Raw genomic sequence first — 27,912 nt, 5'->3', positions numbered from 1 at the left:
TTAGCATGCTTGTAAGTTATGGAAAGATAACCTTCATATTAAATTCAAAGTGCATGTAGTACCCACTTTTCCATATAACACACTCTCAAGGGGTAGTTACAAAATTTGTTTGCATATGTATATACAATTACCTATACAAAAACTTTGTTGAGAAGGATTATGAGCCTTCTCTTTGGTCGAGTGTATAAGGGAGGAAAATTCATCTGAACAAGGCACTACTGGATATGAGTAGTATCTAATGTTGAAACAAAGAAGTATTGAAATTTCTTAAGAAACAATTGTACACACTCTTAGTTGAATATCATGTTAAAATAGTCATAGAGTTAGAAGTTATAGAGACTAAATAAACATGTACAAAGTAAGATATTAAAATTTCTTTCTTAAAAGATATATTAACCATGCATAAAATTATAGTTTTAGGATCCTCAGCCATGTAAATTTGCTACAATGTATTACAGTGTGTTAATAACTAAAATATGAATTTGCTTATCCATACTATGGAGTCAAATTAAACAAATTGATCGAAAGAAAAAGTATCAAGTTAAGAAAATTGAATCCCTTGGCTAGCAACATAAATTGAGGATGAGTATAAAAATACATATACAATAAAATATGTAAATAAGTAGTCAATGTCATCATTAGTTTGCTTCAATCTTCATATCATTTAAAGACTCATGTAAGAAAAGTATTGTTAAGGAGGTTCTTATCTAGAAAACTAAAATTAACTTACTATGTTGAGAAACTTTGAGTTGGGTTCTAGAAACCAAACCTCTCACAATGAAATAAGATGGACTTTTGACAGTACCCTCACCATAATAGTTATAATGATAGAATGGGTTCTTAAACTGAGAGACTCAACAACGGAATTGACCTTGAGTGTCTTATACCAACCATGGCCTTCAATGACCTATTATAAACCTTAAACTAGCAAAGAGGGGATTCAAAAGTATAAAACCCTTTCCTCTAAAATACATTAATAAGAACCAAAAACCTAATTATTGGATAAGAAAATAATCGCAACACAGAAAAAAAGAAGTTTGAAACCTTGTTGAAAATATCTACATCCATACCAAGCTTCGACCCCAAGCCAGCAAGGGTTTTCCTCAAAAGATGTTATCCTCCATTGAAACATTAAGAGGAATACAAGAAATAAATCCTTGTGCTACCTTTAATCAAAACCGTGAGAGGAAATCATGCAAGAAAAACCCTCTTAACACTACAAGCTAAATGGAATAGTTTAAATCATATATATAAATCCAAAGTGAAAGGTTAAGGAAGAAGGCCCTAGTAACTTGTGGCTAGAAAATAGTAGGGTATTTTCAAAAGGCTCCTTGTAGGATGTCCAAACCCCAAATAAATTTCCAACCAAGATGATGATTTCAAGATGCTCCTCGAATGACCTACAAACCACAAACAAAATTGTTAGGCACCATAGTGGCTTCGAAAGGCTCCTCAAAGGATATGAAAACCCCCAAAGAAATTGTTAGCCAAATTTATTTTCAACACAACTAATGTCAAATCATGCACAAATTTGCTAAAACCTTGATAGCATAATGAACAAAAGTACTAAGAAAATTTCAAGGTCAAATATGGTAAGCTCATGACAACATAATTAATAAAAGGATTGGGAATTATTTTTTATGTGTTTTTTGTAGCTTCAGATGTTGCCAAAAGGGTGAATGAAAAAAAAAAAGATAATTTTGGGAACATAAATGCCATCAAATACTAGAAAATGAAAATAATAGAGCTTAAACCGTTATCCATCTTTGAGAAGTTCTCCGATTGTGAATGATGAGCACAATGTCAGATTAAAAGTCCAGGAGTGTATTCAATCTAATAATTTTGATGCATCGAGACATCAACACCATTCAAATGCCTTGGATCACCTAAGCAGTCCATCTATGACTCTGTCAAATGAATTGGTCATAATGGTGATTCGCATGCATGACACGTAGAAAGGGGACCCAAAAAATATGAATCTCCATGTGTGCCTCAAGAAGGGGGTCAGAAAACATCAACATATATATCTCGTAAGTAAACCATGCAATGTTATGATGAAGGCACTGTGGATAGCCAAGATTTGCTTAGATATTGTGGAATCCATATTAGGGGGTGGTTAACCATATTAAAGCACATATATATAATAATAAACACACTAGGGGTCGATTAACCGTATTGAAATGCATATATATAATAATACACCATCATCCAACATAACAGATATGATGGCACATAAATAATGTAGGTCTATCCCTAGGTACCGTAGGTGTTATGGGTTGTTAGTCATACCATGACATATTCCTATTTGCCATACCCAATAGTTCAACCCATTAAACTTTAGAGTCAAGGATTTCTATAGCCAGTTAAGTGATGACGCATATATATATATATATATATATATATATAGATATATATCTTATTTAATTTAAAGGAGAACCAAGTAGCTGATACTCTCGAGCTAATGGAAAAGGAAAAAATTACAGGTAGCTTAATTTTGTGTGAATTGAAATATATGCATAATGCTAGTACATATTTACAATTATAACTATTTCCATGGAAAGCAAAATTTCATCACATAACAATGGTAAATTAGGATGTGACGTTTGAAAAAAAAAATGTGGTAACCTAGGTTCATGACAAAATGGTATCAGAGCCCAGTTTCAACACTGGGCCTATGAGGAATCATCAAATAAAAATGACATATGTATATTGATAGGATTTATATTGTTTTTATAAGGTATGTATGTAAATAAGACTGCCCAAATGGCAGAGGATTCCCCTCTAGCCATAATAGTAGGTGAAGAGTTATATAAGGAATTGGGTAATGGAAGTTCCTCAAAAACTATTTAGTTTATGGATGTAATTAGAAACCAACAACAAGAGTTCGCACATATTAGGAGTAGTAATGACCACTTATTGAAGGCTAGTGAGGAGCAAGAAAGAATGATCAGGGAGTTGATTGGAAAATCCATCCATAGGAGCATAAAACCATACATGTTGCAAAGTAAAAAGGTAGAAACAAAATCAGAGAAGTCAGAAAGTGGACAAGACTTAGATGGAATGTATCTAAAATCATGGAAAAAAAATAGGAAAGTGGAGTTACAAGGGGAATTTTGGAAAATCAAACCCCCTATTTTTGACAAGGAAAAGGAGGAAGATGTAGAAGGATGGCTTCTTAATATGATAAAATATTTTTAGGTACATGAATATGAGAGTAATTTGATAACCAAACTAGCTATTTACCAGTTGCAAGGAAAATCTACATTCTAATGGAAGAGGCCAAAAGTGTACACTTGATGGAAGAAAATAATGTTTGTTGGGGCAAAATACAAAAACAGTTAAGTCTCAGTACCAGAGTGAAGGATACTACAACAACCATAATAAGGAATCCCATGAGTTAAGGATGGGATAATTAACTACAGATGGGTTTGTTGCAAAATTTATGAACTTATTATAGTATGTTCCTTATATTAAAGAAGAAAAAGCGAAGGTACGACAATTTTTGAAGTTTTTACCAACAACTTAGAAAGAAAGGATTGAGTTTGACAATGCTAAGTAAATGGATGATGAAGTAAGAAAATCTAGATTGTGCTACCAACCGTTCCAAAACATAAGTGAAGGGTTAATACCATGGAAGAATAAGGAAAAAACCATGTTTATAACGAATATAAAAGTACATAAACCTAGGTTCATGACAAAATGGTATGAGAGCCCAGTTTCAACACTGGGCCTATAAGGAACCATCACAAAAAAATGGCATATGTATATTCATAGTAGTTATATTGTTTTTATAAGGTATGTAAGTAAAGAAGACCACCAAAATGGCAGAGGATTCCCCTCGAACTCTAACAGTTAGTGAAGAGTTCTATAAGGAATTGGGTAATGGATGTACCTCATAAACTTATTAGTTTATGGATGTCATTAGAAACCAAAAACAAGAGTTGGGACATCCCAAGAGTAGTAAGGAATGCTTGTTGAAGGCTAGTGATGAGTAAGAAAGAATGATTATAGAGTTTACTGAAAAATCCATCCATAGGAGGATAGAAACAGACGGGCTGAAAAGTAAAAAGGTGGAAACACAATCAGAGAAGTTAGAAAGTGGAGGATAGTTAGATAGTACGTATCTAAAATCTTGGAAAAGAGCTAGGAAAGTGGAGTTACAAGGGGAATTTAGGAAAACCAAATGCCTATTTTTGAGAAGGAAAAGGAGGAAGATTCAGAAGCATGGCTTCTTCGTATGATAAAATATTTTTAGGTATATGAATACGAGAGTAATATGAGAGCCAAATTGCCTATTTACTAGTTGCAAGGCAAATCTACTCTGAGGCCAAAAGTGTCATCTATTGGAATAAAATAATTTTTCTTGGGGAAAAATATAGAAAGAGTTTAAGTCTCGGTACCAGAGCGAGCGATACTATGACAACCGTGCTAAGGAATTCCATGAGTTAAGGATGGCACAACTAATTAGGGTTGAGTTTTTTGCAAACTTTACAAACTTATTATGGTATGTTACTTATATTTAAAAGGAAAAAGCTAAGGTATGACAATTTTTGAACTGTTTACCAACACCTTAGCACGAAAGGATTGAGTTTGACAATCCTAAGTCAATGGATGAGGTGGTAAGAAAATCTAGATTTTGCTACCAACAGTTCCAAAATATAATTGAAGGGTTAAGAACATCGAAGAATAAGGAAAAAACCAAGTTTGTAATGAATATAAAAGTACAGAAACCTCCTTATTGCAAGAATTTTGAAAAGGTGCAGCAGAAAAAAAATGCGACAAGGGAAGTCTAAATCAGCCTACACAGGCTTACACCAGATCAAAACCCATGGAACTGAGCAAAAAAATGAGCAGTCGAATTAAGGAAAGATAACCAATGAAGTGTTGGCATTGCATTGAAACCCACTTAGTAAGGGACTACCCACATAATTCGTGGCATGTTCAAAACATTCAAGCAGTTCATGAAGCAACAATTGTGAATGATGTTGCGAAAAATATTCCTAGGATCAGTGCATCACTAGAAGATATATAGGTTAAACATCAATGGTACCATTATAAATCAATCTATTTCTATTTTAATTGATATTGAGACTAGTTTAAGTTATATTAGTCCTTGCATTATGGAAAAATGTAAATTAAAATCTAAAAAATTAAAGAATGCATGGTTTGTTCAATTAGCGACTGGTACCAAGAGAAAGGTGACCAACCAAATAAAAGAGTGTATCATTGACTTAAATGGTTACTCCATGGCATTGTATTTGAACATTCTTCCTCTAAGATCCTATGATATATTAATAGGCATGAACTAGTTGGAGAAAGAAGGATTTGTTATAAACGGGTTGGAGAAAACAATGAGTTGTATGAGCCATGACAGGAAAATGAGAGTAATTAGAGGGAAACGAAAACCCATATCAATCCAAAAAAAATAAACCTTAAAATTGAGAAGGAATGCAAGAAATGGATACTAGATATACATGGTGCAAGTGGAATCAAATGAAATGCAACTAGAATAAGACAACTTAGCAACACTACCTATTACCAAGGGGTCATAATATAACCAGAGCTGACATAACAATAATAATGTAAGGGAAAAATAATAACAATATGGGGACTACATGCGTAGAACAATATAATAAGGGGGTTGTACTAATAACAATAAAGGGTTACACTAGTAGTATAGGGACCTACCATTCCCCTCTCCTTCAAAAAGTGTTGTCCTCAATGCTTGAGTAGTTCTTGATGCTTCTATATAAAATTCTTGTCATCCCATGTGGAATCTTCAGGGGGTAAGTTCTTCCACTTGATGAGATACTCTGAAATTGATCAATTTCGTAGCTATCGGGTTCTTGTTTCTATGACTGCTCTAGGATCAAATATGATTTTTCCTCCCTTGTATTGTTCTAGCAATATTGTTTGAACTCGGATGTTCTGTAACTTTTGAATGAGTAGTCATACTTCTTCGTCGTTCTTCCATTCATCCCTTGCTTCATTTATCCAATCTAGTTGGATAATAGAAATAGCACAAAACAATGCTTCCACATCCTCATCCTTTATTGAGATTGCATATGCAACAACATTTTGCTTCCCTTTCTTGTAGATGATTTCAAAGTAATAAGCCAACATATTTTTGACCCATTTTTTATGTTATTATAAAAATAATCTTTGCTCTAAAATGTATTTAAGACTATCATGATCGATTTCTACCTTGAAGTGTCTTCCCATTAAGTATGGTCGCCATTTCTTAAGTGCATGTGGTATTGCCAACATTTCCTTCTCAAAATAGCTTTCTTGATATGTAGCCATAAAAATACCCAATCGCTTACATCAAAACTTCTTTCACTGCAATGTTGATATGCATGTTGTTTCATTCGATTCTGCACCAAAGTGGCATTATCCTTTAAAAGTTGTAGAACTTGTTGTTGATGCTCGATGTGATCTTTCACTACTTGAATCTTTTTCTTCTTGATATGCCCTTTTATCTTGAGATTTTGAGGAGTGGTAATTTCTTCCAATGCATTACAAGATATGGGCAGATTCATTTCTTGATGCTCGATGTGATCTTTCACTTCTTGAACATTTTTCTTCTTGATATGTCGTTCTATCTTGATAGTTTAAGCAGTGGTAATTCCACCCAATGCATTGCAAGATATGGTCAGATTCATTTCTTCTTTCTCGATGTTATCTTTCACTTCTTGAACCTTTCTTCTTGATATATCCTTCTATATTTAGAGCTTGAGGTGTGGTAATTCTTGCCAATTCTTTACAAGATATGGTCAGATTCAATTCTTCTTTCTCTGGGGTAGGTTCCTCATGTATATCCTCTTCTTTTGATGTCTCTTGATCCATTTCTTCCTCCTCTTCACAATTAATGTAAAATAATTTCTTCTTAGCACACTTATGACCTTTAATGTATTTGTTATCACAATTGTAACAAAATCCTTTTTCTCTTTTTCTTCCAATTGTCATGGTGTCACCCTTGTAGGTTGTGGAAGGCTAGGAGAAACAGCACTTCCATCTTTATAGTTGGGAGGGTAGAATTCCTTGTTGGCATAATTTTGGTTTCCACTTTTCTTGCCAACCTAAATGCCTTCTCCAATGAATCAGGTTCCCAAAGACGAACCTCATGTTGAATTTTATCCTCTAAAGTCCCTATGGAGACATCAATCCTCTACTTCTCTGGAATATCATTTTCCATTATATTCAATTTTTGAAATTCCTCAATGTGCTCTGCCATTGAACACTTTTGTTTGAGATTTATCAATTGGCTAAAGAAGGTGTTTCTCTTTGTATCCTCATAATGTGCTATCATTTCCTCCATGAAAATTGACCATGTAACAAGTGCTTTATGAGAACAAAGATCCTTATATAATAAAATTTGAGCTGGTTCTAAATACGAATATGAAATACCTACCTTTTGTAACAATGGTAAACCATGTAGATAAAAATATTTCTCCATCTGCAGTATCCAATTTACCGGATCCTTGCCATCAAATGTCCTCATCTCTCTTTTTCTTCATTTTAGGAGCTCGATCTTGAAACAATTGTAGCTATGCAATTTCGGATCTTTAGGTTCTGGAGTTTTTTCCTTTAATAGCCCTTTGAGTCCTCTTTCTAACTCCACAAATTTGATCGCAATTGGGTTCTCCAAGAAAGAGTTATCCCAAATCTCCCTAGGTGACCTGATTATAGAATAGTTCAATAGAGCGAACTTGTACAAAGTGCCACGTGTCACTGTTTCGACCTTAGTATCTAAAACTGATACACGGAAAACTAGAGGTTGTACTCTTTCTTAAACTTCTTACGAAATTTAAATCCGATGCACAGAACCAAAGTTATGACAATTTTTCCCAAGTCACCTATTTGGAATGTAATTCGGGAGTCTGCAAAAACCATAACTTCGTCAGATCATATCTCCTAAGCTATAGCGATACAAGATCTAAAATTCAGTCAAGAGCTTCAGTGAAATTTGGGCTCAAATGGGTTTTTTTCTTAGATTCTAAAATGTTGCAAAACAAAATATATAGCAAAAATTCCACAATGACCTATTTGGAGCAGCGAAAACCCTAGAATTGAAAGCTCTGATATCAAATGTTAGGAAACCAGCTAAAAAAAAGATAGAAAAGATAGATAAACGTCTTATAAATAAGCCTCTTCGAGGGGGAAACTTCCTCTACATTAGAGAAATGAACAATTGTTGGATGATACAAATGACAAGAGCTCCTTTCTATATATAGGAGTCTAAGGTGTCATAATATAATCATAGCCGACATAAAAATAATAATGTAAGGGCACAATAATAACAATAGTGGGCTTCTATGGGGAACAATAATAACAATATGTGGACTACATGGGTAAAAAAATATAATAAGGGGGTTGTGCTAATAAAAATAAAGGTTTACACTAGTAGTATAGGGACGTAAGAGTGTCAGCAGTTCACTCATTTATGGGGATCACAGGTTGTTATCAAATTTTGATCAAGGGTTTCTAAAAATTGGCTTATCCCATTACTTCCTTACAGAAAAATAGAACAAAGTTTGAGTGGACAGTGAAATGCCAGGAAAGTTTTGGCAAGTTAAAACGAATTTTGACAATAGCCCTGATATTTAAAAATTTAATATTTATTCATTGTTTGCAACGATGCCTATTTTGAAGGTCTCAAGGGATTGTTGATGCAATAAAATGTAGTAATAGCCTATGAGTCTAGAACGCTAAAAACAGACGAAAAGAATTATGTTGTGTATGACGTAGAGTTAGCAGTGGTAATACATGCACTAAAAATGTGGTGAATTTATCTCTGAGGGAAAAAACTTATTTTAGTGACAGATCATATTAGTTTGAAATATTTCTTTGGCCAACCTGGTTTAAATGCTATACAAGCAAGGTGGTTATCTTTTCTCAGTTAGTTTGAATTTCATATAAAACACATAAAAGGGAAGGAAAACAAAATCGTAGATGCTGTAAGTACTCATGCTCATGCTTTGATAGGGATATCTGTTAGGAACAATAGTTCACATATTTAGGAACAAATTAAAAATTTAGTACGATTCGAATACCGAATAGTTCGATAAAATTCGATCTGATTCGTAGTGTAGGTGCTTAACGATTTGGGGGCATGTATGGTTCATTACCTGGCATAGTTAATGGCCACAGAGGGTTTATTAACTAAAGAACGAATAGATTGCTGCGGTATGGCATGTTGCAGAGAAAAACAAAAATTGTTGCAGTATGGCATGCTGTAGAGTAAAACAAAACAGAGAGAAACAAAAATTGTTGTGGTATGTCAAACAGCTGAGAAAGACAAAAGATTCACCCAATAGATTGTTTATTATCTAAACACAAATATATTGCTGCTGTATGGCATGCACACATAGGAAAATCGAAATTGCTGCAGTATAGCATGCACCCAGCGAAAAATATAAAAAATTGCTGCTTTATAAGTTACTTAGATTTTATAGGTTAAATGAGTAATAACAGTTATGATCAAAATTCCCAATCTCAAAGGTAAGCTGTAGAGTTATGAGCATTGATGTTATTAAATCTTATTTTCTGGTTAGATTTTTACCACCTACAGAAAAGGAAACGGAAGTATTTAAATTAGAAAATATCTTTTTTCAAAAATAAGCGATTGATTTTTTTATAAAATAAATTTGAATATTAATTTTCTAAATAGAGAAGAATTTTACATTAATGAATCTTTGAAATCAAAGAAAGAATATAGGTTTTTGAAAAGAGTATATGGTTTGGAGAGAAATGCATAGAAAAAAATGGAAGTACCTAAATTAGAAAATTTCTTTAAGAATATACGTTTTTGAGTGTAAATTATTTTTGAGTGGAGTTGGTTCCAAAGATTTTTTATTATATACAGTTATAAATTATATAAAATTCAAAATAAATTAGAAAAAAGATAGTTAAAAATATTTTTAAAATAAATTATTTAAAAAATGTTTAAGAGGTGTATTATTGAATTTTTTTCCGAATTGAAATTTTTTCATTCGAATTTTTATCGTCTCTAATTCGAATCATGGTAGTCCGAAGGTGCCAAAATGAATATTTTTCATGCTGTCAGCAGTTCAGAGGGTGTCGCTTTTCCCTTTCACGATGATAAACCTTCAGCATTATGCGCATTTTGTGCTCATGCAACCAACGGGCTTTGCTGTTGCTGTCTTCGTAACTTCGGAGCAGCCATTACGTTGAGTTTTCTAGCTAATCGTACTCGCAATCCGTTTCCTTTGTCCTCTGCTGCCTCGTGGACCTTTTTAAAAATCACGGGTAGTAACGCTAACGTGTTTGCTGAATTTCTGGACTGCGCTAATATGCATGGGATTAACATTTCTAATGCGTTCGTGTGGACACATTTCGGTTTTAAAAAAATCTCGCCATTTTTTTGCAGAATTTTCTTTCTCTGCTGCTTCTTCGCAGATTCCTTCAAAATTTTGCTGCTCTCTCAATGAAGCTTACACTAAATTTATGCTGATCTCTCAAAGAGGCTTAGGCTTTCTCTTCACTCACTTACATTGCTCTCTCAAAGAGGCTTACACTTTCTCTTTATTCATGTTGGTGCTCTCTCACAGAGCCTTATCCAAATTCGTCTCTCTCTGTTGCTCTCAAAGAGTCTTAGGCACTCTAATCTCTGATACAGTGACAAAAATTGAAGAAAACAAAATATGGAGCAAGACTTCTTCTCAATATGACAAATGGCTTAAATAAGATTACATTGGAGTTAAACTAGACTAAAATTGACTTAATTGAAACTGCACTTGGACACTTGGAGGGACCGTTTTGACACCTAACAGGTGGTTGGGATTAAGTTCTCCAACATTTTGTACACATGTTTCCATATAAAATTAAATCACTTGATTCTAATATAAAGTATGACTTTCTAAAGTGAAATATATTTTTGATTTTGTTGAAATGATAATTTCAACTGCAGCAATATGTTTCCCTTGTGATGCGATCTCATCGCAGATCGCAAGTCACATTCATGACCATTGTCTCTGTGTGTTCTCTTGAATTTTTCCCGACGTGACAATGCGATTTTATCGCATATTGCAAATCGCGTCCACGACCTGTTGCCTCGCTACGTTCTTTGTTTTCTGCCGATTGCGATTCTGCGATACGATCGAAAATCACAAATCGCAACTCTCATAAGAGTTTTGTTTTCATTTCTGTCTCCCACTGATGTGATGTTGCGATGCAACCCACCTGCTATCATATATCGCACCTTCGCCAAGATAATCTTCGCTCTCCATTTTTTTAATCCAACGGCTATTATTTATTCCCACCTTGAACACACCTCCGTCATACTGTATTTATGTTTTAACCTATCTTTTGTGTTCCCAAAGAAGAAAGAAAGCCTTATACCATAACTGCTCACCAACAACATTAAAGAAGAAGAATGGCCAAAACCAAGAAGGACGCGCCTCGAACAGCTAAAAGCATTAACAGGTTATGGGTTTCATTTACTGTTTACTGCGCCTACCCTAGCAGAGCACCAGAAAGGGCCGATTTGTGTCAGAGGCCCATCGTAGATTGTAAATGTGGTTGGTGGTTCATCAAGACACCTCCACGCATAACCTAGCAGAGATTTTTTTGGTAATAGATGATATATATACCCAGAATAGAAATGTAACAAAAATGAGAGGAGAGAGAGCGGATGAAAGTTAGAGCATAGCAGTGTAGAACGCAACAGCGTAAAGAAGAGAGAACACAGCAGTGTTGTTGTAATTCCTCTGATAGAAGAAGACAAATCTTTCATAATAGCAGTCTTTTAAATGAATACAAGTTCTTATGTGTGTGTTGTTGAAAACCCTGTTCTCTTACAAAATAATTTTTGTTGTTTCCACTGTGCTAAGATCCTGTGCATTCAAAACAGAGCGTCGTTCTCTGTTCAGTCTTTTGTTTTGGGAATTTTACCAAAAAAATTCCCAACAAGTGGTATCAGAGCTTGTCTAGGCTTTTTGAAATTGTCAAAGAAGCTGAAGGAAGGGTTTATTGTTGCAACAACTTCTCCAGCAGCGCGAAGACTCAGTAAAAGAATGCAAGTTTAAAGTGCAAGAATGGTCGGCACAAGCACCAGCAATATCATGGGTATGCAGCTCCCACTATTTGATGGCAAAAACAATGACTATTGGGCAATAACAATGAAAGCCTTGTTTGCTTCCCAAGACTTATGGGAAATAGTTGAAGATGGTTTTAGAGAACTAGCAAATGAAAATGAGTTTAATTATCTAACTCAGGCAGAGAAAGATCTATTGAAGAGCTACAAGAAGAAGGATTCAAAAGCTCTCCTCTTCTTATATCAAGCAGTGCATGGAAGCATGTTTCCAAGGTTAGCAGTAGCCAAGACATCCAAAGAAGCATGGCAAACTCTCAAGACAGCCTATCAAGGCATGGAGAAAGTGAAGACAACAAAACTGCAGTTGCTGAGGAGAGATTTTGAGACCTGTGCTTGAATGAGTCAGACAATATTGACTCATTCTTCACACATGTGATTGGTCTGGTCACACAAATAAGGACTCATGGAGAAGTTCTTGTAGAAAGGGGGATTGTGGAGAAACCGTTGAGGATCTTACCCTCAAAGTTCGATGTGATTGTCACCACCGTAGAAGAGACAAAGGATCTCTCAAATTTTTCAGTTGATGAACTTCATGCATCACTGATAACACATGAACAAAGGTTGAGTAGTAATGAAAACTCATCTCTAGAACAAGCCTTCAAGACCCATATGCCCTTTGGAAGAGGAAGAGGTCAAGGCAGAGGAAACAAGAGAGGAAGAGGCAGAAGCCAAAACAGAGGTGGAAGGAACAGTCCAACAAATGCTCAAGGAAGAGGCAACAATCCAAATCAGAACCAAGGCGAGAACAGCAGCCAAAAAAGTGGAAAACATCATGCTCAAGGACAAAGGTATGAAAAATCCAATGTCCAATGTTATTACTGTAAAAAATATGGGCATTATGCCAATGATTGTAGGAAGAAACAACATGATATGAATAATAGATCTAGTGCAAATATCACTAGAGAAAATGTCAGCCAAGATAATGTATTGTTAGCTTGTAATATGGCTAAAACAAACAGTGATGATATATGGTTCCTAGACTCCGGTTGCAGCAACCATATGACAAGAAACATAGCCCTCTTTTTTGCTTTAGATCAAAATGTGAAATCACAAGTCACAATTGAGACTGATAGTAAAATTTTTGTTATGGGTAAAGGGGAAGTTAAAATATTTACAAAGAAAGGTGAAGGAAAACCATAGCAGATGTCTACTATGTTCCAGGAATGAAGTGTAACCTCTTAAGAATTGGTCAACTTGCTCAAAAGGGTTACAATGTTTTCTTTGAGAATGATGCATGCACCATCATGGATAGAACACTCAGCAAACACTGCATTTCTGAAGTGAAAATGACAAGGAACATAATGTTCCCTCTCAGAATAAGGGCAGATTTAAAAAATAAAGAAGTAATTGCAGCAGTTACACAAGAGGCTCTCCAAAGCCAACTAAAGGATGAAAATTGGTTGTGGCACTTGAGATTTGGACATTTCAACTTTGGAAGTATTAACTTGTTGAGTAGAAAAGGAATGGTAAGAGGATTACCTTTGATAGAGAAACCAGACAGCCTTTGTGAAGGATGTATCTTGGGGAAAGAACACAGAGAAAGTTTTCCATCAGGGAAAAGCATAAGGGCAAAGGCACACTTAGAAATTGTCCACTCAGATTTTTGTGGACCGATGCAAACTCCATCACTAGCAGGCGTCCAATATTTTCTAACATTCATTAATGATTTTACCAGAAAGACTTGGGTTTATTTTCTGAAAAACAAAAGTGAAGTGTTTGAAAATTTTCGAAATTTCAAAGCACTTGTGGAAAATCAAAGTGGGTTGCACATCAAAATTTTGAGAACCGAGAGAGGAGGTGAGTATATCTCCAAAGAATTCCTACGGTTTTGTAGAGAAAATGGAATTCAGAAGCAGTTTACAGTAAGGTACACTCCGCAGCAAAATGGAGTAGATGAAAGAAAAAATAGGACAATCATGGATATGGCGAGGAGTATGGTAAAGGCAAAACATTTGCCGAATGATTATTGGGCTGAAGTTGTAGATTGTGCAGTGTATATTTTGAATAGGTGTCCTACAAAAGCGGTCATGAAAAAAGTTCCGGAAGAAGCATGGAGCGGGAGAAAGCAAGGAGTCACCCACATGAAAGTTTTTGGTTGTGTGGCTTACGCACACATCTCAGATCAGCTAAGGAGGAATTTGGACATCAAAGGGAAGAAATTCATTTTCATTGGATACAGTGAGGAATCCAAAGCATACAGGTTGTATATCCCATCTACCAAGAAGTTTTTTGTGTGCAGAGATGTTCAATTCATTGAGGAGGAAGCTTGGGATGGAAGCATAGAAAAAACAATGAATGTTAAAAACTATTTGCCTCATGATGAAGATGATGAGGAGATGGCTGAAATGTATCCCCAAACAGTAGCGCCAACACAAAGACAATAAGGGACACCCTTGAGGAGAAATGAAAGTGCTTCTCCAAGCACACCACACGGAGGAAATTCAAGTGCATCTTCAAGCACTTGCACACCAAGTGAAAGAGGTAAGAAATTCAGAAATTTAAGAGATATTTATGATGAAGGAATGAATTCCATGTTTGCTTTGTATTTTCATGTTGATGACCCTATTCATTTCAAAGATGCAATAAAAGATAAGAAATTGATAGAATCTATGGATGAGGAAATGAATGCCATAGAAATAAACAAGACATGGGATTTAGTTGAGCTACCAAAAGGTAAAGAAGTCATCGGAGTTAAATGGATCTACAAGACCAAATGCAATGCTGAAGGCAAGATAGAAAGGCACAAGGCAAGACTGGTTGTCAAGGGATACAAGCAGCAGTACGAGAGAAACTATGAGGAGACTTTCGCACTGGTTGCAAGAATGGAAACCATAAGAGCAGTGTTGTCCATAGCAGCACAAAACAAGTGGAAAGTTTACCAAATGGACATGAAGTCAGCATTCCTAAATGGAGTGTTAATGGAAGAGGTTTATGTTGAACAACATCCAGGTTATGAAAAGAAAGGCCATGAGGACAAAGTATGCAGATTGAAGAAATCCCTTTATGGGCTGAAGCAAGTGCCAAGAGCATGGTACAGTACAATAGATTCCTATCTATTGGAAAATGAATTTGCAAAGTGTGAGGGCGAACCCACCGTCTACATCAAAGAAAAAGATGGTAAAATAATAATTGTTGTGTTATATGTTGATGATGTTATTTTCACAGGTAATGATGACTACCTCATTGAAAAATTCAAAACAATCATGAAAGAAGAATTTGAGATGACTGACATGGGTTTGCTGAGATACTTCTTAGGAATAGAAGTAGATCAAAATGAAAATGGAATTTTTATTTCATAGGAAAAATATGTAAATGAAGTGTTGGGTAGATTTAATATGTAGGACAACAAGGCAACAATCACTCCCATAGTAATGAGATTAAAACTCAATAAAGAATACAGCAGCAAGGATTTTGATCCTAGTTTGTACAAGAGCATAGTTGGCAGCTTAATGTATTTGACTGCAAGTAGGCCGGATATAATGTTTGCTGTTAGTTTAATTTCCAGATTCATGGAGAGGCCAAAAGAAGCACACTGGCAGACAGCAAAAAGAATATTGAGATATGTCAAAGGTACAAAAAGATTTGGCATCTTATATACTTTTTCAGAAAGTTCAGATTTAGTTGGCTACACTGATAGCGATTGGGCTGGAAGTGTGGATGATCGGAAAAGCACATCTAGTTATCTCTTTCACATGGGTTCAGGAGCAATTTCATGGGATTCTAAGAAACAACCCATTGTGGCATTGTCTACAGCAGAGGCAGAATACGTGACAGTTATAGCAGCAGCGCATCAAGAGGTTTGGATGAGAAGAATGATAAAGAGTCTATACCAAGAGCAGGCAACAACAACATTTATTTTTTGTGACAATAGCTCAACTATTGCGTTGTCCAAGAATTCTGTGTTTTACAAGCGAACGAAACACATTGATACAAAGTTCCATTACATTAGAGAATTGGTGAACAACGGAGAAATTGTTTTACAACATTGCAGCACTCAGGAACAGGTTGCAGACATTCTGACCAAGCCTTTCGGACAGAAAAATTTTGAGTATTTGAGGAAATGTCTGGGTATGACTGATAACTGAGCAGTTAAAATTAAAGGGGATTGTTGAAATGATAATTTCAACTGCAGCAATATTTTTCCCTTGATCGCAAATCACATTCATGATGATTGTCTCCGTGTGTTCTCTTGTATTTTTTCCCGATGCGACGATGCTATATTATCGCATATCGTAAATCGCGTCCACGACCTGTTGCCTCGCTACGTTCTTTGTTTTCTGCCAATTGCGATTCTGCGATACGATCGTAAATCGCAAATCGCAACTCTCATAAGAGTTTTGTTTTCATTTCTATCTCCCGCCGATGCGATGTTGCGATGCAACCCATCTGCTATCGCATATCGCACCTTCGCCAAGATAATCTCCGCCATCCATTTTTTTAATCCAACGACCATTATTTATTCCCGCCTTAAACATGCCTCCGTCATACTGTATTTATGTTTTAACCTATCTTTTGTGTTCCCAAAGAAGAAAGAAAGCCTTACACCATAACTGCTCACCAACAGCATTAAAGAAGAAGAATGGCTGAAACCAAGACAAACGCGTCTCGAGCAGCTAAAAGCATTAACAGGGTATGGGTTTCATTTACTGTTTACTGCGCCTATCCCAGCAGAGCACCAGAAGGGGTCGATTTGTGTCAGAGGCCCATCCTAGATTGTAAATGTGGTTGGTGGTTCATCAAGACACCTCCACGCATAACCTAGCAGAGATTTTTTTTGGTAATAGATGATATATATACCGAGAATAGCAATGTAACAAAAATGAGAGGAGAGAGAGCGGATGAAAGTTAGACCATAGCAGTGCAGAACGCAGAGCGTAAAGAAGAGATAATACAGCAGCATTGTTGTAATTCCTCTGATAGAGGAAGACAAATCTTTTGTAATAGCAGTCTTTTAAATGAATACAAGTTTTTATGTGTGTGTTGTTGAAAACCCTATTCTTCTACGAAACTTTTTTTGTTGTTTCAACGGTGCTAAGATCATGTGCGTTCAAAACAGAGCGTCGTTCTCTGTTCAGTGTTTTGTTTTTGGAATTCTACCAGAAAAATTCCCAACAGATTTCGCTAAGAACAAGCTAAATATCTAAATTCCTGATACATTTGTAATTTGCGGTTACAAGTCAATATTTGACCCGTACGACGAAAAAGGTTAAAGGAATATCCAAAATAAACGGATCTAGATTTATATTCGACTCGGATCATGATAGAAGTTTAAAAGATTCAAGATACGAATAATGTTTTGCGTACGTATGAACGTGATAAATTGAGAAATCTTGGAATACGTATTATACGTTTCTCTGAAGCATCTTTAACATTGGTCGTACAACTATTCCTCTTGAAACAAATCTCAGGAAACACTCATAGTCCCACATGAATATCCACCTTTTTATTTTTAATGTGTAAGAGTCACATAGCTTTGTCATCTTTCCGTTAATGTTGACTAAGCGAGAGACATAAAACAGTTCTTTCCTGCCATTTGAGTCAACGGTTTATATTTATGATTTTAACATCGCTGAATCCTTTTAATTTCAATTTATATTGCAGCAGATTCCATTATGCTTTTGACTTCAGATCACATATTCACGCAATCCCACACTTTAAGGACCCTGTAAAATAAAATAAATCAAACATTTTGTTGGTTTAAGTTACGTGTGGAATAAATCTGAATCATGAATTCCACTTTCTTCAATTTTATCTATTGATAAAAAATAATATAAATAGTCCACCAGAATGTGAAGCAGGATGACGTACCAAACAGTGATTACAAAATCTAGATTCTCATCTGATAAGTTGAACCTAAATCCCATATGATGTATAAAATCTTTGCTGCGCTTGAACAAATTTTTAACTTTATATAAAGCATGCGCAGCAACTATTTTATAAAGGGCATCAAACTCTATATATAAAGAAGGTGCAGAAATTTCAATAAAAAAAATACAAAATATGTCAACGAGTTGGAACTCTTACCACAAAAACCTCATCGAACATTAAAATAAACAATAATATAAATATTCACTTGGGTAACGTAAATCTAGTTGATGAAGAGTCACCATAAAATGTAGACCTCTTATTAGTCCCTGCTATGCGTTTGATTGAGCGTTGACCAGTGATTAATTCTTTTGTTGACTGTAAATTTTAAGTGTTTAAGCAATTTTAAGCAAAATTTATTGGTGGTGATTTGGCTCCAAAAAAATTTAACCAAACTTTCGATTTCACCCTCTTATTGCAAGCATCTCTTGCCCCGATGTGATTTTAGTGAGGGCAAGTTATTTTATCCTAAGTTTTTTCTTGCCTCCACACTTGTTTACACTTGTCAACGTTGTGCACTCGCAATATCGTTCAGAGCAGTGAACAGGTGGTGACTGGCTGGCATGATTGTTCAGAGCCGTGAACAGGGGGTGACTCTTTGTGAGTCTTTTTGCATGTAGTCACATTGATAGAGGCGTCCTCTGGTTGCAACAGAGCACAGTGGGTTCAACTCAATTTGCATCTGAGCCAACCAGTTCAATTCGCAGAAGAAAAGTAGAGAAAGACAAAGCCTAATTGCACTTCTTCGTTGATCCACTCTCACTTATATTATCCCGTTAATCTGCCCCTAGAGGTACAATTTCGAAATTCAATTATTATTTTTTGTCAGCCTAAAAAAACCATAAATTTTCATTATAAAAATTATTACAATGGCTTTTTTTGTTATGCTTCTTCAAAAAACAATTTTGAATTTCGAAATTCAGTTAAACAAGTTAAAACGCTTTACGAAAAGGGAAAAACAATACATACAACTACGGTAATTACATTAGAAATGAGGGCACGTCGACACACCTATAAAAAAATAAGTCATGTACATTTTACCCCATTAATCAGACGAAATCATTAAAACCCTATAACAAAAAGGCTACATAAGAATGCATTTGTGAGAAAAAATGCCCCATTAAAGCTCAAAATAAGTAAAAGCGTGCCCTTTTCTCACTAGCAACATAACCTATAATGTGCTTGTTTACATGAATGAGAATCAAATCCACGACCAACATTGTTTTTTGTATCAAATACTAATATAGACCATTATTTATAAGAGAAACAATTTCTGATGAAATTAACTGAAGTTTCTAGCAATCTTGACCTCGTATCAACCCCATACCAAAATCCAACAAATTCAGGGCCAAATAGGTCCGATGGGTAGAGAAATGGGTAGCTGTGTGTGTGTCTCAGGATGAGAGATTACTTTCTGTGCTAACTAGATGCTCTCATGCTCTCGCCTTTCTCTGGGCTTCAGACTTACATGTATCCTATGGCCAATGATAGCGAAAAAGGGATCCATGAAAAATAAGTCATATTTTGCCAATTAAAAATTACCTGAAACGCTAAATGCTAAAAGCTAAAAGGCATGCAGCATGATAGATTTCCCCGCTACTGTCGACACTTTTTTGTCAGAGCTAGAACTGGCCATTTTATCATCCAAAATAGCTCTTCCCATCTATAATGACAAAAAAAATCCATCAAGATTTCACGTCCTGCTAAATTCATCCATTTACATAGAACAAATTTCGGAAATAACGCACAACATACCTACCTAATTAGCCAAAGGACTCGTCGTTATTGCCATTATTTCCATCAATATAACGGTCGCACTTTCAGACGCTTCTCGGTCTTCTCTTTAATGGACAGACAACAAAAACAATTTCTATTCTCGGAAAAGTTTAATTAAGATTCGACAGACAATTCAAGATTCAATGAACATTAACAAAGTTTATTTATTAGCAAGGAGATGAAAAGCGGGCGTCCTGGTTCTCGTTGAATCTTATCCCAAATAAAACATTAATGGAAAACTTCCACACGTAGTCCAATGAATGGGCCCCATTTGACCAACTCGGTTCATGCAGTTGATAATGTGTCTGTGGTAAGAAACACGTGTCAAACTTTTTCATCAAGCTTTTTGTGATCTCAAAGGGTGTCATGTAACTCGTTGCCCGCTTGGGTATTGGCATGTTAGCCATATGGCAGTCTCACATTTGCTAATAGTTAATTTTTTTTGGTAGAGTCCATAGTTGAAATGGATTCATTGCCAAGGAAGCGGAAAAAAGTAGCAGTAGACCATGCCAATTTAGAAAACACAGCTCGCCTACGCAATAATGGCGAGTCTTCCACATCATTAGCCTTGCACCTTTCTTTCCAACAACAGAGGAAGCTGATAATGGAAAAGATGAGGGGTCAAGAATTGGGTTTCTTAGATTTGCATCCTGCAACATCTTGCATTGCTCCTCCTCCTCCAAGAAGGGGTTGTTTACCTAATTCACCAGAAAGAGGATTCAAGAGAAAGGTTGGTTGTATTCTTCATTCTACCCGGATTGGTAGGAAGTGAAAGATTGAACAAGATTATGATCTAGGCCTTGAATTAGGATGAGGCAGATTTGGTCTGGTGAGAATGTGCAAGAGCAAAGCTACTGGGGAAGAGATGGCGTGTAAGGCCCTCCCCAAAAAGACTGAAGAAAATGTGTACAAGGAGATTGAGATTATGGAGCATATGTCAGGCCATCCTAAAGTTGTCACACTCCAAGCGGTGTATGAAGATGAAGAATCTTTGCATCTTGTGATGGAGTTATGCTCTGGTGGATGCCTCACTAACGAGATGTCTAGGATTGGATGCTACTCTGAGCATCATGCAACAAACTTGATCAAGGAATTAATAATGGTCACTAAATACTGTCATGAGTTGGGCGTTGTCCATCGGGATATAAAACTTGAGAATGTTCTCCGAGCCAGTTCCAGACAACTGAAGCTAGCTGATTTTGGCTTTGTCCATGCGGTTTGCAAAAGGTATTTGTCTGTTAACTGCATCGTAATCAACTTTGGTTCATGGCTCTGCTGTCTATAATTTTGAGAATGTTACCATCAGGCAACAAAATTAGCTTCATTATGGTTAAAGCTGCCAATGAAACCACAACATTACAATATCAATATGCTAGCGGCGATTGTACAAAGTAAATTGAAAACAAAAACATCTAATTACAAGTACAGAGTGCTGAGTGGAGGCAATCACTATGTTATTAAAATTAAGGAAATCTTGGTAGCTGAATTTGGATTTCAAAATGTTATCAAAATCAATGCAAAGGATACACAAACTTTAGAATTACCATCATATAAACCCGTGTTATATCATATGCACAAGTGCACAAAATGATAAGATTCTGAGTTTAGATGGGTTTCTCTAGTGAAGACGAAAAAACAATTTAAAGAATTTGGAAGGAACAAGGTCTGAAGGTAGCAAATAAGAAGCAAAAGTATGATAAAATATGTCCAAAGAAGATAGCTACTCCTATTGAAGTAAATCACTGTTCTTTACCTTCTTATTATTTTGATCTTGTAGTTTACATTGAGATTAATTTGACACTTATTTAGACTAACTTTTGTTGTCCAGTCATTATGCAAGTCCCATCCGACAGAGTTTGCATTGTACTTTCAGCATTGCAAGTCTCTGGCTTTTGATGACATGCCATATTACGTATATTTGAAGGGCTTGTTCCAAGATTTGTTTAAACGTGAAGGTGTTTTTTTTTTGGGTTCTTTATTGGCCTGGAAATAAGTATTTTATTTGTATTTCAAACTCCCTTGGGTTTATAATTTTCTGCCACCGACTATCTGCAAATAGTAATGCATATAACAGGATCACTAAGGACATATAGTTTATGTCTACTATCATCCTATTAATTTCAAAATGGTATTCTTTATGCCTTTCAGACTGATCAGGTCTATTCCTTTTTTTCAAGGAAGAAAACCTTGTATATTATTACAAGAAAACAAAATACAATAGAGTAGATGCCAATTGCATTTCCAGATAGCTCAAAGGCATATTATGCCCAAAAAGGAACTAGATCCAGGCCACATTATGTCATTGCTACATATTGCAAGAAAGATAGCTTGTATCATCTGACTATGTAGTGGTTACTTATCCAAAAAATTCCTTTTTAAAAGTCACCTGTTAGCAATACAAAATATGTAACAAGTGAAAATTGCTGAGTGTGTGTTGCATCCTTGAGCTAAAGGTAAATAATTTGTTTTTTGCACTGCCCAGCACCATATAAAAATGACGATCACTGAAAAATCATCAAGGCAATCAGACTTGTTCCTGTCATAGAAGTTAATAATATAGGAATCATTTATTTGGCTGTTATGTAGTATTATAGTGATTTTTTCAATCTGTTTTAAGTTTGATTTAATGGCTATTTAATTATATTTCACTTTCGTTGCATATTTCTTTAATTTGTCACATTTGCCTATCTGTAAATTATTTCCTCTTTAAATCAAGGAAAATGACTGTTTTGTCGATTTCATTATCGACACGCTAAGAAATCCTTGTCTTCAGGTCATGGCTATTGCTATTGATAAGTGGTTTTGTATTTATAGTTAACTATTTGGCCAAACCATCTATGTTGTAGCATGGAAGCCCATAAATTTGGCTTTTCTGTTTATAAGTTTGAAAAATGTAAATAACTTATATGTCTCACTCCATATGTAGCAATTATAGTGGATGCTCTAACCTTATTTTTTGTTATGTTGATGCACATAGTTCACTCCTTACGTGAGACTGGCTCTTTTCCATTTCTTCCATTATCGTCTGTTTGTTCCTTTATGTCGGAGATGATGACCATTCTTGGTCCTTTCATACCAGGGCTATGGGTATATAGTTATGTAAATTGCACATTCAGGAAAAGGTCAATTGTTTCACCTCTCAGTTCACCTCTTTTCTAACCAGATTGAGATATTTTTGAAATAGTGCATTAATATTAATGCATGAGCATGGAGTACCCTTCCATCAAAGTCAGCCAGGATTTAACGTGGTCCCTATTGCTTTTTCATGTCTCTTCACAAAATGACAGTAACAGATAAGACCACAGCTATGTCAACATCAGAAAAAGAGCCTTGCTTTGCAAATGAACAATTCCATCTTCAGGTACATTTCCTTTAAAAATAATTGTATCTATCTCAACTTAATGCAGTGCATAAATATTCATCTGCCACTGCTTCTTCCATGATCTCATCTGGGTGTAAGTTGCTGCAGAGTGTAAGCATTTTCTTATGTCTCCTTTCCTTAAGCCCAAGCATTGCTGCCAGAATTGACGTGGATTTGATTAATGTATATAGTGGAGAATTATTCCTGTAAACAACGAGTGGTAGTGTAGTGAGTTCACCACCTCACTGCTGTGAGTTTGGTCCTTTGCAACTTGAACAGTCTAAAGACAACTTCCAATTCAACCTTGTAAGGCATTTCATTCTTACAAGTTTGTAAGAGTAGTTGCTCTGATTATTATGATAACTTTCCAAGACACTGTGTTTAACATCATTCCATGTAATATTATGTTTGCTTGAATATTATACATATATTTTTTACCTTCTCCTTGTAGTTTTTTTTATCAATTTTCTATTTAATTTCTAGCTATGTTGCATGCTTCTCTTGTTGGCATTATGGCAAAGGTTTGGAGCTATGGCACAGGTGTTGTCCTTGATGGCAACTCTCTCTGGTGACAGATCTCAGTTCAAGCTCTCAGAATGAAGGAAAAGACATATGCGCAGGTTCACCTAGACTAAGGCATGTATACACGCTGGTTAGACATTACAAAGGTGCATATGTGTATACACGCACTTTCACGCAAGGAAAAGCGTGTATATTTTGGAGAACTTGCTTTTGGACAATGGTAGTTAGTCCTTGGTATTTGAACCTGTGGTTTTGGACCATGGTATCTTGTTAGAAGTGTTGATCCCAAGTATTGGGTCGATGGTATTGTTTTATTATGGTTTTGGACCGTGGTATTGTGAAAGGCCTAAGACTATAAAAGAGGAAGGAGATCATGTGGCAAAGGATCATCTGAATTAATTGAATATCTAATAAGTGCTAGATCTGAAATATTGGTGATTGGGGTTATGGTACAGATTTGGATCTGAATGAAGGAGGAACCTTAGCGCACAAAGAAGGATAAGTTCCATTGATGGGTCATAATCTTAAGGCTTGAATGCTAGTATCTTTGTATGATTTTGATTTGTTATATGTGGCGCAGGTTTGATCTATAAATTTGGGTTAATTATTGTCTGAATATTTGAAAGAGTGAATTATCCTTTATAGATCTGTACGCATGTTCAGTGAAGCGAAGGCGCGTATACACACTGTTTTGGTAAGGGAAAGAAGTGTATATGCAGGTTGGCTTTGACACAGAAGCGTATACACGCAGGTTTCTGAACAGTGAAGTAGCATACATCTCTTGAGTTATATTCTAGCTGCTTATGTTTATTGTTGCAGTGTTCTGGGTTCAGAATTAGTGTATGGTTACAGTTACTGTGTTCTGGGTACAGCTGTCAGAGAAGTGTTTATTTTTTATTCAGTTTTGATTGGTGAAAAGGTGATTTATTGAAGCATAAATTATTGATTGATGTTCATGGATCCAATCTGAAAATTTATGAAACGTGGTCCTTGGAAGAAAGAGAAGGTTGTATCCTTCTGTAGGCCAGCACCTACATACTAGTATCTTGGCTAGTGCAAGAGCTAAGGGGGTTGTAGATCCCTTCCAGGAGAAGCTGGAGAACGAGAGAGGGTTGTAGCTCTTTGTAGGTTGCAGCCTGCATACTAGTAAAGCACTGCACCAGTACATTGTAAAAAGAAGTTTCTAATTAAAAGAAGATAGAGACAAATTGCAGCAGGTGGTTTTCACCCACATTGGGTTTCCACCTTATATCTTGTGTTCTTGTGCGTGATTGTCTTCTACTCTGTTTTACTGTTTCTGGTTAGTGGTTATTTAATTCTGATACACAGATTAACAATCAACATCTGAAAGATAAAGTAAATTATAAGTTTGCATTGTATACGTGGGTTTCCTTCTACATAGTTGCATATATACGCAGGTTTAATTAATTGAAGTAGCATATGTTATGGATTTGAAAAATGGAATATTTGACTTGATAATAATGATTCACCCCCCCTCTCAGTATTATTTCTAACGATTGGTATCAGAGCAGGTCCTTCTGAAGAAGCTTGATCGCTTGAAGGAAGATCCATCATCATGAGAAACTACGAGAGAGAAGCATCTATCAGGCCACCAATTTTTGACAGGACAAACTTCATATATTGGAAGGTAAGAGTTACTGCCTATCTTCAATCTCTTGGTACAGAAGTCTAGGATATCATAGATACAGGGTACACTTTCCATCAGCAACTCCTACAGATCCGGCTGATAAGAAGAAATATGAAAGAAATGCAAAGGTTGTCAATTCTCTATTAGGATGTCTATCTCAATCAGAATTTGTGAAGGTTATGCAATATAAATCCGCAAAAGAAATATGGGACAAGATTGTTCTGAGCTATGAAGGAGATGAACAGGTAAAACTAGCAAAACTTCAAACCCTCAGAATTTAGTATGAAAATCTCAAAATGCACAATGATGAAAGTGTGGCTAACTATTTCCTTCATGTAGATGAGATTGTTAAGTGTATGAAAAATTTGGGTGAAGAAATAAAACAGGCTTTTGTGGTTGAAAAGGTTCTAAGATCTTTGTCCCCTAGGTTTGAATCTAAAGTTTCTGCAATAGAAGAAAAAGAGAATCTACGAAACCTTACCATGTCACAGCTACACGGAATTTTGACTGCTTATGAAATGAGGAAAGGAGGACCATCAAACAGGAGAGAAGTTGCCTTCAAGGCTTTAGGCAAAGGAGATTTCTATGAGTCAAGACACGTGTCAAAAGAAGAAGAAGAATCAAATTTTGTCAAAAACCTTCAACGAGGTGCTGGACGATCCCGAGGTAAGTTACTTTTCAAATGCTTTGCTTGTGGAAGAGTTGGTCACTATGCTACCAAATGTCCTCATAAGGATAAGATTGACAAGGGGAAGGAATCTGTTAGATGGAACAAGAAACAGAATGCAAATAAGAAAAGCTAATACACTCATGAAGAGAGTGATGGACTTTCAAATAGTGACGAAGACGAACGAGGTAATAATTATAAACTTTTAATGGCTTTTGAAGATGATGATTACATGGATGCTATAGATGAAGAAGGTCTTTATGAAGAGATTTGTAAACTCAAAATTTTTTTAGAAGAGAAAAATGTGATTATTGATTCTCTGCAATGTCAACTAGCTGAAAGGGAAAAACATCATGAAAAATTGGAATGTGAAATTGTTGGTCTTAGAAAAGAGATTGAGAAAACAAAAGCTCTTAATCTTAAATTTGTTAAAGGATCTAAAACTCTAGATGAGATTATCAATGTGCAGTGTTCTCCAGTAATCAGGATAGGTCTGGAATATAATGGAGAAGCATCTAAAGCATCCACCTTCAAAAGTTATCTTGATGCAGTAAGGAGGAGCGAGCAAAGGCCTAATAGAAATCATCAGGTAAATCAGGGACCGTTTACCTCAAGAATGAACAAATACTATCAAGAAAATCGGGGGCAATCTACCTTAAGAATAAACAGAAGCCACAACTAGCCACAGGTAAAATCTTCTCAATTTGCCTCAAGAATGGATGTCAGTAGAAAGTACAATCGGTTGTTTGATAGATTTGATAATCACAGGGGTTTCTTCAATGGCCAATGTTTCTCTTGCCATAACTTTGGTCACAAAGCAGCTCAATGTGTTGCCTATAAGACAATCATGACTAGAGAAGCTCAAAAACAAAGAAGTATGACTGGAATCACGAAAAGGAACTATAACAACTTTTCCGCCCTTGAAAGTGAAATTGAATGTTCTATTTGTAATAACTTTGGTCATGAAGATTTTGAATGCAGGAGTAGGTTTTGGAAGTCTACAACTCAGAAGGAACCGCAACCAGAAAGATGTGGGATAGCTTTATATGTAGAAGGACAGGAAAATCAATGGTATATCGACAGTGGATGTTCGAAGCATATGACAGGTGATAAAGAAAAAAATCAATCATATAGTGATTTAGAAAAAGGAAAGAAATTTTCTTTTGGAAATGATACCCCTGCAGTCATAAAAGGAAAAGGCATTGTTCAGTTGAAATAAAAAGTCAAGGCTGGAAATGTTTTGTATGTTGATGGCTTGAAGCATAATCTACTGAGTGTTAGTCAGATGTGCGATCAAGGAACTGAGGTAATATTTTGATCAAATGGATGTAGTGTTCGTGATCTTGATACAGGAAAAACAGTGATCAAAGGCATAAGAACTCCAAATAATTTATACATATTTGAAGAAGGACAACAATAATGCTATTTGAGCAAGAATGATGAACACTGGTTATGGCACCGAAGGTTGGGGCATCTAATCTTTTCACAGATAAGGAAAGCATGCAAATAACAGGCAGTTCGTGGTCTTCCAGACATCAGAATTCCAGACAATACAATATGCAAATCATGTCAGTTTGGTAAGCAAACCAGAACAAACTTCCCTGAGAAGGAAGGATCAGCTAGCAGGCCTCTTGAACTAGTCCATACAGATGTATGTGGTCCATCTAGGAAAAGGTCACCTCGAGGAGAAGAAAAATTTATATTATTCATTGACGACTTCTCCAGGATGGTTTGGATAGGACTTATGAAGCACAAAGACGAAGCCTTTGAAAAATTAAAATCTTTCAAAGCCTTGGTTGAAAACGAATCAGATCATAAAATTAAGTGCCTCGGGACTCATAGAGGTGGGGATTTTACCTCAAATGAATTTTTCGATTTTTGTGAAGAACATGGAATAAGAAGGGAATTCTCTACAGCTAGGACTCCTTAGCAAAATGGAGTAGTGGAAAGGATGAACA

At 35.7% G+C, this 27,912-nt stretch overlaps 1 pseudogene; it reads left to right on the top strand.

The window, feature by feature from the left end:
• The first annotated feature begins 20,591 nt into the window (after positions 1-20,591).
• Positions 20,592-21,041, top strand: LOC149210035 (serine/threonine-protein kinase PEPKR2 pseudogene; annotated as a pseudogene).
• Positions 21,042-27,912: the final 6,871 nt, after the last annotated feature.

Source organism: Pinus tabuliformis, chromosome 1_2 (genome assembly GCF_031772625.1).
Source record: "Pinus tabuliformis cultivar Carrire ecotype Pingquan chromosome 1_2, CPIR1, whole genome shotgun sequence".
NCBI lineage: Eukaryota > Viridiplantae > Streptophyta > Pinopsida > Pinales > Pinaceae > Pinus > Pinus tabuliformis.
The sequence above is the reverse complement of the archived record's forward strand: the minus strand, read 5'-3'. Positions and strand labels throughout refer to the sequence as shown.